The following is a 15,869-nucleotide window of genomic DNA, read 5'->3' on the forward strand; positions in this document are numbered from 1 at the left end:
AGAAGTTTGAATCTTAATAAAACTCTATCATATTTTTAGGAGTTTGAATAATAGTAAAACTCTATTATATTTTTAGAAGTTTGAATCCTAATAAAACTCTAACGTTATGTTTATTTTCAGAATGCCACTAAATTAAAATTATTTAGAGTGTTGTATGACGAAAAAATGTGTTGACAAATAATAAATCTAATTTTTTAAGGTCTTCCGGTCTGTTCCATCGCGCACAATGCGCTGTCCAAGCCCCACCCATGGTCAGTTTTACACGTTATGGATATAACTTTTGCTTTTATACTTCTGTTTTGAGGCGTTGATATAGACAATTGGACATGGACAAGACTATGACGCTTCATTCCCAGACCATAATCCCCTCTCTCTTTCCATCTGGTCTCCCAATAAACCTTTAATGTGGGATGCCACACCCTGGACTCTCTACCAACTCAATATTCTCTAAAGCTTTGTACAATAATGTATATAAAAGACTTTATTTAGTGGTCTCAAAAATGAAAAGAAATATTATTTTATTTAGAGATTTCGAGTTTTAACAATTATATTTGTAAGATATACAATCTTTTCACTAGACACATATATGTATTCAACATTTACATTGAGTAATATATTTTATAAAAAAAGCATAACATTTATACGATGATCCTTTATTGGCAGTATTAGATAGTAGGCTCACATGCAGCATATGAACAAATAAACAAACCCAAACCAAATTCATTTTACCACTTCCATCCAAGCTCGAGAAGCTTGTTATTCACACCCATGTTTCCTTTTCTCCTTGTGTTTTCAAGTTTAGGATCATTGTTGGTGTGTAGCTTAGCTTGGTATGATCTATCAGTTTTCCTGTTAAGAATTGCAGGGTCAGGGTCAGCCCCTGCTGATCTCAGACTATTAGCCCAATCAAACTTCTTAGCCTTAGATTTAGAAGCTTTTGATCTTGAGATCAGGCTCCGGGGTCTAACAGACTGACCCTTTTGATCTTTCTTACTCTCTTTAATCTCAATTCTGGTTCCACCCTCCATTTTTATACTTATATTCACCTCAGAAAGTGTTTTACCCCTTTTGTGCTGATAAAGGCGGTGCAATCTAAATGCCAGATGGTATATTCCTTCTTTAATCTCTTCTTCCAACTCTCGTTCTATTTCACTCTATAGCTCACCTCGAATCCTCCACTCCTCTTCACACATGGCCGCCCCTTGCTTTTTCTGCTTCTGAAAATCAACCTGCAGTACCACCACAACACAATAACTTATTTATTGAGCACGAACCGCACAATTTCGGTGGTTAAAAAGTGTTGTTATTTCCTAAAAAATCAGAGTTCGATCACCGCATGCATTCATATCAAATGATTGAGTGTTTTTTAATATATTAATAAAAAATTTATTTATTAAAAACAAAATAAGAAAAGCCAATTACTCACCCTGGAATCATCAGCAATCTGCTTCTGGTCCATCCTCAAGATAATGCTATTTCTTCCTCTTATTTGTTGTCTAGTACCAGACCTGACGTTTTAAATCCAAGTTCAAAGATTGAGACTAGATGGGGAATGGGACCGATGTTATAGTTGGAACGAAGCTTTTGCATGGGGTGTTTTTAGTTTTGGGGGAAAAATGACAGTTAGGGGAGTTAATTTAGTTGGGTGATTGAATTTAGGGGTCAAATACGTCTGTGAAATGGAGAGAGGATTATGAAGGGCATGAATGTTAGTATGGTAGATTAAGCAAGTGCTTTACGTGGAAGGGAGCAGTGGGGGTGTTTTTGGTTGGCCTTAAAGCATAATCAATATAGGGTACAGTACCCACATGCTTGATGTTGTCTTCTTGGATGGTTACCTTTCACTAAGGTGCCTCTTCCTGCGAGACCATACCACCATTGGTTCAAACCCAAACCTTGAAAAGTAAGTTGAATTAATGAGGACGATCAAGGCTCAAAAACTAGAAGGTGCAATGTGGTGATCTAACACAGAGGCAACAAGGGTGAATCGAGAGGATAATTATCATCAAAATTTAAAATTATCATATATTTTAGATTTTTTATTTATTTTCTATTGAAAATATGTTTTCGCCTCTATGAAATTTTATAAGTTTAAGTTAACACACTCTAACAAAAAATCATATGTATGTTCCTGAAAGACAACCCTAAAAAATTATCTACTTTGGTCTGTCTTTAGAGTAAATTACCCTGTTAAGATAGAACTCTCAAGTAATTATCGGAAAAAATAAAATCTTGTGGATGGAAGGAGATTGAACCAATATGGATCGAGAAGAGTTGTTGCTCTCTAAAATATTTTAAATTTACATATATTTTAAATATTTGTTATTGATAATTTATTTTCGTCATTTAAAGTTTTATAAATTCATCATTAACATAAAATCTTATATTCATCCCTTAATTAAACAATTGAAGTGAAAGAATCATTTTTTTGGGTAGGGTGTAAGTGTCATATATTCATGGGCTTTTATTTACATTCGAGTTTTATTTGTTTAGGACAATTATGAGTAGCGACTTTTTGTTCATTTGGAGAATTACTGACATTTAACCAATATTAATTTTAGTAATAAAATAAATTGTGCTGTGAAAAAGAAGTTAGTAAGCGAGGTTATTGGAAATTTATAATCCCTTAATAACCCTGATTTACTTCGCCCTATGATGCTTAAAGCAAAGATATTTTTACGTCACGTTGACGCGGAACTTGGTAGCACATTTTCGATGTCTCTAGGTGGCACACTATCTGTGTTTGTATAGATTGGTGTAAGGTTCTTTAAAGGGTTTATGACTCTTGTGATGGTGGTTTCCAATGGGGTTTTACTGATCTAAAGTATTGAGTGAGAGATATTGCCATCTAATATTGTGATAAAATTAAGGGGAGGGTGGTTGTTGCCAAAACAAGGACGTCTAAAATTCTATTTTGGTAGGGCATTCAAAGTAGGGGCTGCGGACCATCTTCTTGTTGTGTGTGGCATAGCCATTTATAGTCCAAAGCTTTCAAGTGGAAAAATCATGTTTCTTAAGTTTAATTAATCTTTTGAATTCTTGTTAGTTTGGATCTTCTGATTCAAGGTACAAGTTACTGGAAAAATGTTTCTTGAATTTCCATCTTAATTTTGATTTAGTTAAGATGTGCCACTTTGCCATTGTCATTTTGATGCATCATTCTAACATTTGTATGTAATATGTGTTAAAAAATGTATGAATATTTACAAACTCTTTCGCCATACGAATATGATGCTTTAACATCAATCAGAACCGTATCCTTGGAGAAGTTGAGGATCAGATCCAGCATATTTTAAATGTGATCTTTGAGAATTACAAGCCTTAGATGAATCATCGCCATCAGGGATGACGAGTGTTTTTAAGGCTGCCACTGGAGCACCAGCTCCTGCATTGGTCCCTGCCATCAAGCTCTATAGCCTATTACATGATGTATTAACTCTCGAGATACAACAGAAGTTCTGTGGATATTTTCAGGTATAAGTGACTTGTTTCTTCATAGTCATGGTTTTATATATTCCTTTCCTGTTTGTTCCTTCAATGAATTTGCAATAACCTTGCAGGTTGCTGCGAAAAAGAGATCAAGAAGGCATCAGGCTGAAACAGATGAGTTCGTTTCGAGCATTAATGGATCCAATGACTCTTTCAATGTCTTCAGAAGATGAAAACTTCAATTTTGAGTATCAAGAAAGAAATTTTCACTGATATTGAGATCCACGAGTGGAATATACTTCCTAGGTGATTTTCTCTTATTTCAGTAGATCAAAGCATGCAAAATGATTTATTGTATTTGAAACAAGTGTTCTTTTTCCCCTCCCACTTGTTCATCTATACAACTGTAAATGTTTCTATATGTAGCAATTTACTGTCTTCTGGCTTTTCTTTTTGACTGATTCGATTCTTCGGTGCTAATTTCTGTTGCTGCTCCATCTTCTACGTTTTGCAGTTTTATAGACCTTCCGAATCTTTCAGCACCCATATACAGTGTGGACCTTTGCAGTAGGTTGCGTGCATTTCTTGTTGCATGCCCCCTCCAGGCCCTTCTCCTCCTGTAATAGAACTGGTTATTGCAACAGCAGACTTTCAAAGAGACCTGTCGTCCTGGAATATTAAGTAAAAGTTTTACTTCTTTTAGCTCCTTTATAGATTATATAAGCTTGTTCTAATCTGTAATTTCTATGGTTTGAAAATTACTTTCTGTTGTTTTCCATTCTTCTCTGATCATTTAACATTTTGCAGACCTATAAAGGGGGGAATTAAGGCAAAAGAGCTGTTTCAGTCTTATATAACGTCTTGGATTGAAGAGGAACGCCATTCTTTACTTGATTCATGCAAACTCGATAAGGTACAGATTTTATGTTGCAGACTTGTGTGACTGCTTATCATGTTCGTGTGAAAATGTCATATCTAGGAAAGGTCAGATAGAGTTGGTTCTGTTTTTCTGTCTTGACTTACTCGTTGTTAGACTAAGTAGTTTTTGTACACTTGTGCATCTTTTACTTTTTATCTTTTACTTTTTTACTTGCTTAAATGACATCTGAGAAAACCAGTCAGTCTTGCTTGGAATATATAATTTAGGATCATCATATTTTATCCCGATATGTTAAATATACATATATATATATGTGCGCGCGCGCGCGCTCGTGGAAGGATCCATTGTTTCCCTTCATAAATTTAGATATTTTTAAATGCCTCCCTCAACAAATAATGTTGAGTTCCGCCACTGCTCTCTCTCTTTCTATTCTATGTATATATGTGTGTATGTGTGCAAGCTGCCTAGACCAGAGAACTGCCAAGGGTTTATACTTAATGAGTTATCAAAATTGATTGTAAGGGTATTTTTGTTCCCCCCTCAACTGACAATTTTCTTGAAATTGATTGCAGGTTAAATTTTCTGAACAAAAACACAACAATCAACTCCTTTTGTTGATGATATGTATGATCAGCTAACAGAAGCATTGAATGAATATGAAATTATCATTTCTTGCTGGCCGGAATTCACCATCATCTTGGAAAACATATGTTGTTATTCCTTGTATTAACTTTTCTTACAGACTTTAAGATTTATGGAGCACTGAGATGACTTATAGAATTCAAAATGAACTCAAAAGTAACGATATTTTATGTTTTTCGTAACTTGGATTTGATGGATGCAATATTCTTTTCATCATGTATTGCTACTGCTGTAAACATTACGGAATATTGAAAGACAGGAATATTTCATTAAGTGGACCTGAAACTACAAAATAACTCGTAACCTTGTTGCATGACCGGTATCAGTTTTCAGGGGAACTTGGTAGCTTTGATCTTGAGCCTTAAGGCTTCAGTCTGACAGTCATGTTAACTTCACGCATAATATGCTTCTTGTTTGTGTTTAATTTTGTGTTATCCTAAATGAACATGTTAATTTCTTTGGTACTTGTGGCTGTAAAAAGTCTATTGCATGTTGAAAGAGCTATTATTAAATCTTTAGAGCGGCAGTATGCCGATGTTCTAGCTCCACTGAAGGACGGCCTTGCTCCTAAGATAATTGGCAAATATGTTCAGAAATTCACCAAAGGAACACCTGTCATCTACGTTGTTCATGATGAGGTAAAGTTTTGTTTACATGTTTTGCTGATCTGTTCCGTTTTTATCTCCTACAACAAAAGAAAGATGATTAATGTTTCAGTTGGGAATTCTTTTGAATTCCATGAGAAGGATGCTTTCTGTACTGCATCCCAAGATCGAATCCTGGCTGAAGTTGTGGTGTCCTTGCACTCCACCCGGTGGAAACTCAATTCCAGGAGAGCGTATCAGTGAAATTACAGTTATGCTGAGGGCTGAATTCAGAAACCATTTCAAGCAATTGTTGAGAAACTTGCCGAGAATGTGCGTAGGCCTCCACTAGAACACAAAGAATGCCATTGTTGATTTTATTATCATTCTTTTGAGCCTCCTTCCATGAGTGATTTTCAACTAATTTCTTTAATAGCATATCCCCTCATGATTATGAGATTTTGTTAAATGAATTCTTATGTTCTTTTATTTCTTGTTTTTCACAGACGAGTTCAAACTGCTACGAGATTGAAGAAGATAATCCAGGACTCAAAGGAAAGTGTTGTTGAGTCCGATGTAAGAAACCGGATGCAGCCTTTGAAGGATCTCCTGATAAATATGATAGAAAACCTCCATTCTGTCTTTGAATCCCATGTGTTTGTAACCGTCTGTCAGAATTTTTGGGACTGGATGGGACAGGTACAACTAGCAAATATCTTCATATACCTTAACCTAAAACCATGGAACATGTTTATAATACCGTTCTCAATTTTCACAAAACGTTCTACATTTCATGGAAAACCGAAGAGAGAACGTGTCCTGGTATAAGAGCCTAAGGATTGCAATTTCGGTAAGTGTTTCTTTGGTAATGAACATTCCGATATAAAATTGGATCGGTTAGAGGAACTATTAGAGGAATGATCGTGCAACTGATAACGTTGCATGGAAGGATGCATGAAGTGCATGGAGAAGGATCGAGAAGCTAGCAGTCAGGCTCATGCGCAAGGACTACACTGTGCTGCAGATAATCAAAACCTTAGGCTGTTAGGTTGTTGAAAGGAACGATTATCTTTGTCAATTCTGTTAGGAAGCTTTCCTCATTGTTCAACAACTAAAAGTTATATAAACAATGTAACCCTTCTCAAATAAGAAATGAAAATGAAGTATTGTTTTGGTTGAATCATTTATCAATTCTTAACATGGTATCTTTCGCTAAGGATCCTGGGGTCTCGCTTTTCTTTGCTGCTTAGTTTTTCAGTTCTTTCTAAGCATCATGTTTACCAATAAAAAGGTTAATGTGATGTTGGATGAATCGAATTAACTGCTGTGGAAACATCAGGTTCTTCTTACGGTGCGCAGTCATCGTTTGGAACGACTTCTTAATGGAACCATGCCTATTCCACCTGAGTTCGTTGTTAATGTTGAAGGTACATCTGTTGTTAACGAGGCGTTTGAGGATTTCATGGCACAAGACAGTGTTCTTGCCTCGTGGCTCTTGTCAACGATCAGTGCTCCTCTTCTGCCTCAGTTTGTTGGCGCTGAGTCTGCAGCAGTTGTCTGGAGCACAGTCATCCAGTTTTTCCAATAAGTCAACAACTACAGTGATGAATTTGAACTATAAGCTACAATCGCTAAGGAAGGGCGATGATTCGATGCGTGTGTACCTCACTCGCACCAAAGAAGTTTGTGATGCCCTTGCATCCTGTGACAATCTGGTTTCGCAGGTAGAACATGTAGTAATTATCCTCAAAGGGTTTCCAAGAGAGGATCAATCTTTTATGGAAGTCATTACATCGAGTTCTGAAACTCTCTCACTCGATCGGGTCTATTCAATGCTGGTTGATGCTGAGACATAGTTGGTTGGATTTGATGCACAGCCCGAGAACCTTCCTATGAGTGCAAGTGTAGCTCAAGGACAGTTACATGGTGGATCTACAAGATCTGGAACTTTTCACAAGTTCAAACAACAGCCCTCAACGATGCGTGGTGGTCGAGATGGTGGTAGAGGTCGAGCACGCCTTCAATGTCAGTTGTGTGGTAAGAATAGTCATTCAGTTAATAGATGCTGGTACAGATTTGATCGTGATTTTACAGGAGTCCTTGCCACTAGTGCTCGATTACAGTACACGGATGAGTCGAGCAGTGTTAACTATGTTAACCTTGATAATGTTACTTGTACATGCTGTGCCAGCAAGACTGGAGCGGGCTCTGTGTCTACACAAGCAAGTGTGACTCATGCTGCAGCTCTAAATTCATCACGTGCTCAGTGGATTGTGGACTCGGGTGCGACACATCATGTCACTCCTGATGCCTCCCATATTAGTCATCTAACTGATCTTGATGGACCATGTAATCTTGTGGTTGGAAATGGATCTTCTCTTAAAGTTAAATTAGTAGGTCAATCTGTTTTAAGGTCATCGTCTCAAACTTTGCTCCTTAATGATCTACTGCATGTTCCTAAAATCACTAAACATCTTCTCTCGATTTAGAAACTTACTAGGGATAATCACATCTTCTTTGAATTTCATGCTGATGGTTGTAGTGTTCGAGATGAAGTAACAAGCAAAGTCATTCTTCAAGGAAAGCAGACAGGGGGTCTCTATTCGTTTACTTTGATAGTCAACTAAGTGGTTGTAATATGCAAAAGCTTATAAAGTACATGATCATTGTAATTCCTTTGAACTCTGGCATAGGAGATTAGGTCATCCAACCTTTTCTACTTTGAAATTGGTTTGTAATTCCATTTCTGTTAACATTACAAGTAATGCAAATCAATTGTACGTTGCTTGTTGTTTGGGTAAAAGTCACAAGTTGCCCTTTGTTGATTCAACCACAATGTATGATATATCATTTTAGCTTGTGTTCACTGATCTTTGGGGTCCTTCACCTGAGCCTTCAGTTGGTTTTCGCTATTATATCTCTTTTGTAGACGCTTGTACTAGGCATACATGGATGTATCTGTTGAAAAATAAGTCAGAGGCTATTGTTGCCTTTAGATTGTTTAAAACCATGGTTCAGACTCAATTTTCACTACCAATCAAAGCAATACAAAGTGACTGGGGTGGTGAATACAAGAATTGGTTAGATGAATTAGCTCGTGAAGGTGTTTTGCATAGAGTTACTTGCCCTCATTCATCTGAGCAAAATGGGGTTGTTGAGCATAAACATATACATTTAATAGAGTTGGCTCTAGCGCTTTTGGCTCAAGCATCACTCCTAATCAGGTTCTGATCCTATGCAGTAATCACAATTGCATACTTAGTAAATAGATTGCCAACCAAGGTGTTGAACAATGTTTCTCCCTTTGAGATATAGTTTGCCAAGAAACCTAATTATCAAACCATTCAAGTTTTTGGTTGTAGATGCTTTCCAAATCTGCTAGAGTTTCAACCTCATAAGTTGATGCCACGATCTCAAGAATGCACATTTTTAGGCTACAGTTCTCAGTAATGAGGTTTTCAATGCCTTGGAGCAAATGGTCATATTTTTATTAGTAGACATGTGAAATTTGATGAACTTGTTTTTCCTTTTGCAGCTAATAAACAATGTAATGATCATCGTGTGGTCACATCACCACGGTCAACAGCACTTGACATTATTTCTAGAAGACATGCTGCGTGTCCTCCTGAAGTGGCCCATTCTCTGGAATCTACTAGTATATCTTCTCAGACAAGCCACACTTAGAATGAAGTGAGTCTTGCGAATGAGTTAGATGATGTGCCTGAGTCTTCAGAGCACTCAACCAGAAGTCCACAACTTAATACTGCTCCAGTGGTCAATACTGAAGAAATTCCTGAGACAACTCAGCATTCTCTTGATGGTGATAGTGTGCTGATCAGGTACCTTTAATCAACACCCATCCTATGGTTACAAGAAGTAAGCATGGTATTTTTAAACCAAAGGTGATTTTTGTTGGGGAGGATGTTGCTATACCTGCTGATATTCATCAGGCTCTGCAGTCCACTCAATGGAAATCAGTTGTGCATGATGAACTTGCTGTCTTACAACAAAATAGAACATGGTCATTAGTTCCATTTCCAACTGGAATAACCTCATTTGGCTGTAAATGGTTATTTAAATTAAAGAAAAATCTTGATGGTACAGTACAACGTTACAAAGCAAGGCTTGTTGCTAAGGGGTTTCTATAAGTGTCTGGACAAGATTTTAAAGAAACCTTCAGCCCAGTAGTTAAATTTCCAACCGTAAACGTTATTCTATATATTACTGTAACTAACAAGTGGCCACTGTGACATGTGGATGTTAATAATGTGTTCCTTCATGGGGCTTTGAGAAGTTAGCTAAGGATGACACCAAACTTGTATGTAAGCTTCATAAGGCTTTATATGGACTGCATCAAGCTCCCAGGAACTGAAACAACAAATTAAAATAAAGTTTGATACAGATGGGATTTCAAGTGTCAAAGGTAGATGCATCATTGTTTGTCTCACTTGTTCAAGGGGAAGTAACATATATACTTGTCTATGTAGATGACATTGTGATCACTGGTCAATCTATTTCTACAATCGATCGCATAGAGTCAATTTTTCATTGAAGGACCTCGATAAGTTGCATTATTTCTTAGGAATTGAAGTTCAGGGCAGTAATGATGGCATAATGTTGTCTCAAAAGAAGTTCATTTTAGAACTATTAGCAAAGTCTGGAATGTTAAAGGTAACACCTACCAGCACTCCTATGGTAGTCTCTAATAAACTTAAAAAAGAAGTAGGAAAACTCATTGAACATGCTCGAGAATTTCGAAGTATGGTTGGAGTATTGCTCTATGCCTGTCACACGACACCTGACATAGTATATAGTGTGAGCAAGGTTTCTCAGTTCATGCATGAACCACGCGAGAATCATCTGTTGGCTGCCAAATGCATTCTAAGGTATCTAGTTGGCACAATTGAATATGGTTTAGTTTTTAAACCAGCAAAGGAAGCATTGAGAGTAGTTGTGTAACACCCCCAACCCGTACCGACCCGGATACGAGTCTGAGGTGTCACATTGACTTTTCAAACTTTGACTCTTGACAAAATTCAAAGAAAATTTAAAACTTTCATTAAAGTAAAAGCAGTTTAGTTACATAATTTGACCACCATAACCAAAATCGATCAGAGCATATTTAACTCAATCAATTAGTACATGCCAACTATATTCAAAATAACGAAAATCATTTAACTCATCTATTTTCTGATCTGAAATCTTGTAAGGGAGATACTAACCTGTATTACTCCTCACAGCTTCTATATTCACTTTCTGTAACCTGCGTGTGAAACACTCACACGCTAAGTCGATGACTTAGTGAGGCATAAAGAAAACACATCTAATGGAATTCATACCCACTAATCATGCATGACTATTTTATGCTATCAAATTATACAACTCATTTACATATACATCAACATATATTCATGTATATTATGTAACAGATACCATAACCCCTATCACACATATATCATATCATGCAATTCATATCACACATCATATACATATATCACATACATTGTTCTCATATCACCAGCCTGTATATCCTTACTAATTCCCTTGTCATTACTTCAATTCCGTCATATGAGCATATAATGAATATAAACATATTATATATATTTTAATATGCCACAATACATTACTAATTTCTATAATCATATAATACATAAACGCATAGCATCTCATATCACCATGACATATATGCACTTCTACCATGTCACGAGAAATACACATATCATTATATCAAATTATGTTCTCTTTTCAAAGCCCATGTACACATGTGAGAACTATAGATATGTGAGTCTATAGAGGTTGTGCACTATGCTGTCACCACAGCTCGTATAATTGCACCGAAGTGCCATGTAGAATTGCACCAGAGTGTCGCGTAGAATTGCACAGTAGTGCCATATAATAATGTCCATAAGGACCACATATCATTCCTTAAGAATCATATACATATACTAGGGATCAAGTATATGTCTCACCAGACTTCACACATGTTCCAAAAAATACATATATGTCCCGAAGAACCACATATCATTCCTTAAGAATCATATACATATGCCAAGGATCAAATATGTGTCTCACCAGACTTCACACATGTTCCAAAGAATACATATATGTCCCGAAGGACCGCGTAGACCCTCGACTCTTGGCATGCCAACTATACCCCTAGCTCTCATGACACATAACATGGACATTAATATTTATGTTAACATACATTCACATATACACATAGTCATGTAGTTCTTTCACATAGCTCATCGTCATATAAATCACATATCCCATATACATATAAACACATGGTTCACTTACGCGTAGAACATTTTCATATAATCGCATAGTCATATAATATTTCATATAACATATATTTCTCTTTCATATCTCATATCATGTATCATATCTTGTGATCATATAATCATGTTACTTATAATCACATAACTTCTACTCATAAGGTTCAACATCATTAAACTTAGTTCACTTTTTCATATTATCATACATTTATATACTCTTATATGTCCTATCAATAACCTATAAACTTACTCATATTCTCATATATACTATTTTAATATAATTTGTATAATAATATTCTATAATTGTATCATATAATGATTTTACCCAAGTACTCCTTTATAAAGTTTATATTACAGGTTCAATTAGTATCATTCTATCCTATAAATAATTTCCACTTATTTTATATCATTTTCCCTTTTCACTCACATAAACCATCTATTTATTTAGTTCAATTTCTCATGACTTCCACAATACTCTTTAATAAAACTTTGTAGCTCTTCACTTTAATACATAAACCATAGTTTCCTTTAATTTATCAATCTTCTCTATATAACTTATGTATCCTTATTTATGCCCTCGAATTTATACTATTCTCTTAGAGTCTCCTAACATTTCTCGTATAATCACTTATACCATATCATATGACTTATACTATATTATTTTATTCTCTCATGTTCATTTCATTTCTTATGACTCTATCATATAACTTATTCCATGTTCTTCCATTATTATATAATAAAGTTTTACATAAATCATATAGCATATACAAAGCATATCATTATCTTTAGTCATGCATACATACAATCAATGTAATACATATAATCACATATAGTTATAACCAACACATAATCATGTCTATGACTTCATGCATATTACTCTAGGAAATAGACTCATCGCAAGTCTTATTTCCATTAAACACTACATGTCACTAGTATGCACTCACCTTGGCCTCACTAGTCAATTCCAATCTCTTATCTTTCCCTTGATCGATCTTACTTGCCAAATGTTCCGGAATTGCTTTACGCGCAAAATCTACATAAATGTACATTTTGAGGCAATCATTAGATACCTACACCTTGTAATTGGATATTAGCAACTTAAACGAACTTATTAAACCCATATTCATAATTTTCCTTTAGGGGGAATCGGTTCCCTCCTGTGGGGGAATCAGTTCCCCTATGAGATTCTAGAATTTCTGGTTCGTTTGAGGGGGTATCGATTCCCCTTGAATGGGTACCGATTCCCCTAGCCCAGAAATCATATTTTCAACACGAAATTTACTTCATTTCATCTTAAACACTTCATATTTCAACCTCTTTTATATACTAAACTCAAACACACATACTTAAGCCCATTTGTAACCATCTTAATTCTCAAAATCCTATCCTCTTAATGAAATTCAATAATTATACTCAAATTTCAACATGTTCTAAATTCCTTTCTATCACTCCATATCTCTTAATTCAACTATTTACAAGTCAAATTCAACTTAAAATTCAACTTATCAACTTTATTTCAAGATTTCATTCAAAAACTCAAAATCTTTAATCTCTCCTAATTCCACCATCCTTTGTTTTTAAGATGATTTAAGCTTTCCTTAAGCTTAATTATCATCCAATAATCATAACCAAATCCTAAATTCAGCTAAATATCAACTAACAAGAGATCTTACCTTTGCTTATGGCTTCACGGTGGAAAAGAAGAGAATGAAGAAGAGAAGTCTGGAACTCTCTCATATTTCCCACATTTTATAATACTCAAAAAGGGAAGATAAAAATCTTTCTCATGAAAAGACCATTTTGCCCCTTTAGTTCATCCATCTTTGCTATTTAATCCAATATTAATTCTTTACTTAAATCCTGAGACTTTTAATTTCATTTCTAAATTGAACACAAAACTTTCAAAATTTGCAATTTAGTCACTGACCCTGATTTGGGATGTTACAAGTTGCCTTTGCAGATGCTGATTGGGGTGGTTGTGTGGATGATTGAAGATCCATGTCCGGTCACTGTGTTCTAGTTGGTGGTAACTTAGTATCCTGGAGTACAAAGAAGCAGAAGGTTGTCTCTAGATCCACCATTGAAGAAGAATATCACAGCCTAGCAGATACGGTTGTAGAAGTTACCTCGATTAATGCATTGTTGAATGATACTGGAGTAATAAGGCAGGAAAAACCGATTGTATGGTGTGATAACACAAGTGCAATATCCATAAGTGCAAATCCTGTTCAACATTCACAATCTAAACATGTCGATTTAGATGTACATTTTGTCAGAGAAAAGATTGTTGGAAATCAACTGCTTATTAGCTATGTTCCTGCAACACACCAATTTGCTGATAGGTTCATAAAGCCATTTTCAAAATTAGCCTTTGCGTTATTTTGAGAGAAGGTACATGTTTGTCTAACAAAGGAAAGAGGAAAAGAAGAAGCAGGAGGAATGTTAGAGGAATGATCGTGCAGCTGATCACGTTGCATGGAAGGATGCATGGCGTGCATGGAGAAAGATCGAGAAGCTAGCAGTCAGGCTCATGCGCAAGGAATGCATTGTGCTCCAGATAATAAAAACCTTAGGCTGTTAGGTTGTTGAAAGGAACAGTTATCTTTGTCAATTCTGTTAGGAAGGTTGCTTCATTGTTCAACAACTAAAAGTTATATAAACAATGTAACCCTTCTCAAATAAGAAATGAAAATGAAGTATTGTTTTGGTTGAATCATTTTTCAATTCCTAACAGGAACTCACCATCTCCTTTGGATGATGTGCTAGTGACTCAAATGTTTCCATTTTTAGTTTGACATAATATTCATAATGGCAGCCATTAAACTGCAGGTATTGGATGAAATCTTTGGGGCACAGATGCAGAAGTTGCATGGAAATGCACTAGAGGAAAAAGATTTGGAGCCACCTCCATCTGTGACGGAAGTCCGTTCGATGTTTGCGAGGATTTTGTAAATGAAGAGAAGTAGGATAATCTTGGTTTTGATTCTTCTGTATAGACACAACTTGAAGAAAAATAGCAAAAGTGAAGAGAGGAGTATTTTTTATCGCATTCAGGTTTACAGCTATCTTCCCAACAATATACTCTCTAAAATTGAAGTCTTAAAAATGCATACAATATATTTTGTCTTTATCCGAAAAATAAGGTGTAACCCCCTAAATCTTACCTAAAGGAAAATTAAGTCGAATTTAGAAAGTCACATTAAAACTTGTCCCTCACGAAATGATTTTGAATTTTGAAACTCTAAATTAATCATTTAATGCTAGAAGACATTTGAAACTCCAAAACTAAAAAATATTTTTAAATAAATAACTTAAGAAAATCTAGTATGTCAAATAAGTATTAAAACATTATTATCAATCCAAAATAATAAATTAATGTCTAATGTCCTAAAATATTTAAACAAAATAAATATTTTTCGAATAAAATGCTGACAAAGTAATGATCATAGAGTCCGAGAAAAAGTCATACTATATAAATAATGAAAACGGTGAAATGTCGAACACCAAGTATCGGTTCACTTAAATCTAAGTATCTGAAAGAAAGAAACTATGGGAGTGTAAGCTATTAAGCTTAGTGTGTCTCTAAAGTGCAAGTAAACACAAGTCAAAACACAATCCGATTCAAACAAAAAAATATTAATAGTCTGAGTCATAATATTAAAATCATAGTTCAAGTTAACCAGTAATAATCGTAATCTGAATCAAACAATGATAGTCATAAATTTACATGTTATGCACAAGCTCATGCACCCTCCCGTACTCCTGTCACACCTAGAAGAGTAGGATACCCAAAACCACACTAATTCCAACTCACACACCATATGAGTGGGGTTCGCCACAAAGGCATAGACCACTAAATCTGAAAAAGTGACATTCACCCCGTCGAGTGAATGCACTGAGCTTCCTCTATTAAAATTCATCCAAATATGATATGCAAATAGCACATATATTTGATATCGAATTCGATCCGAATAACACATACTCGAATATCATATATCCAAATTCCAATCTGATCTGAATGAGAATATAGTTACATGATCTAGAGTCTAAACATAA

The 15,869-nt window shown here is 35.4% G+C and overlaps 1 pseudogene; it reads left to right on the top strand.

The window, feature by feature from the left end:
* The first annotated feature begins 1,545 nt into the window (after positions 1-1,545).
* Positions 1,546-14,803, top strand: LOC120196120 (annotated as a pseudogene).
* Positions 14,804-15,869: the final 1,066 nt, after the last annotated feature.

This window comes from Hibiscus syriacus, unplaced genomic scaffold (assembly GCF_006381635.1).
Source record: "Hibiscus syriacus cultivar Baekdansim isolate YM2019G1 unplaced genomic scaffold, ASM638163v2 tig00004630_pilon, whole genome shotgun sequence".
In the NCBI taxonomy this organism is placed as follows: Eukaryota; Viridiplantae; Streptophyta; class Magnoliopsida; order Malvales; family Malvaceae; genus Hibiscus; species Hibiscus syriacus.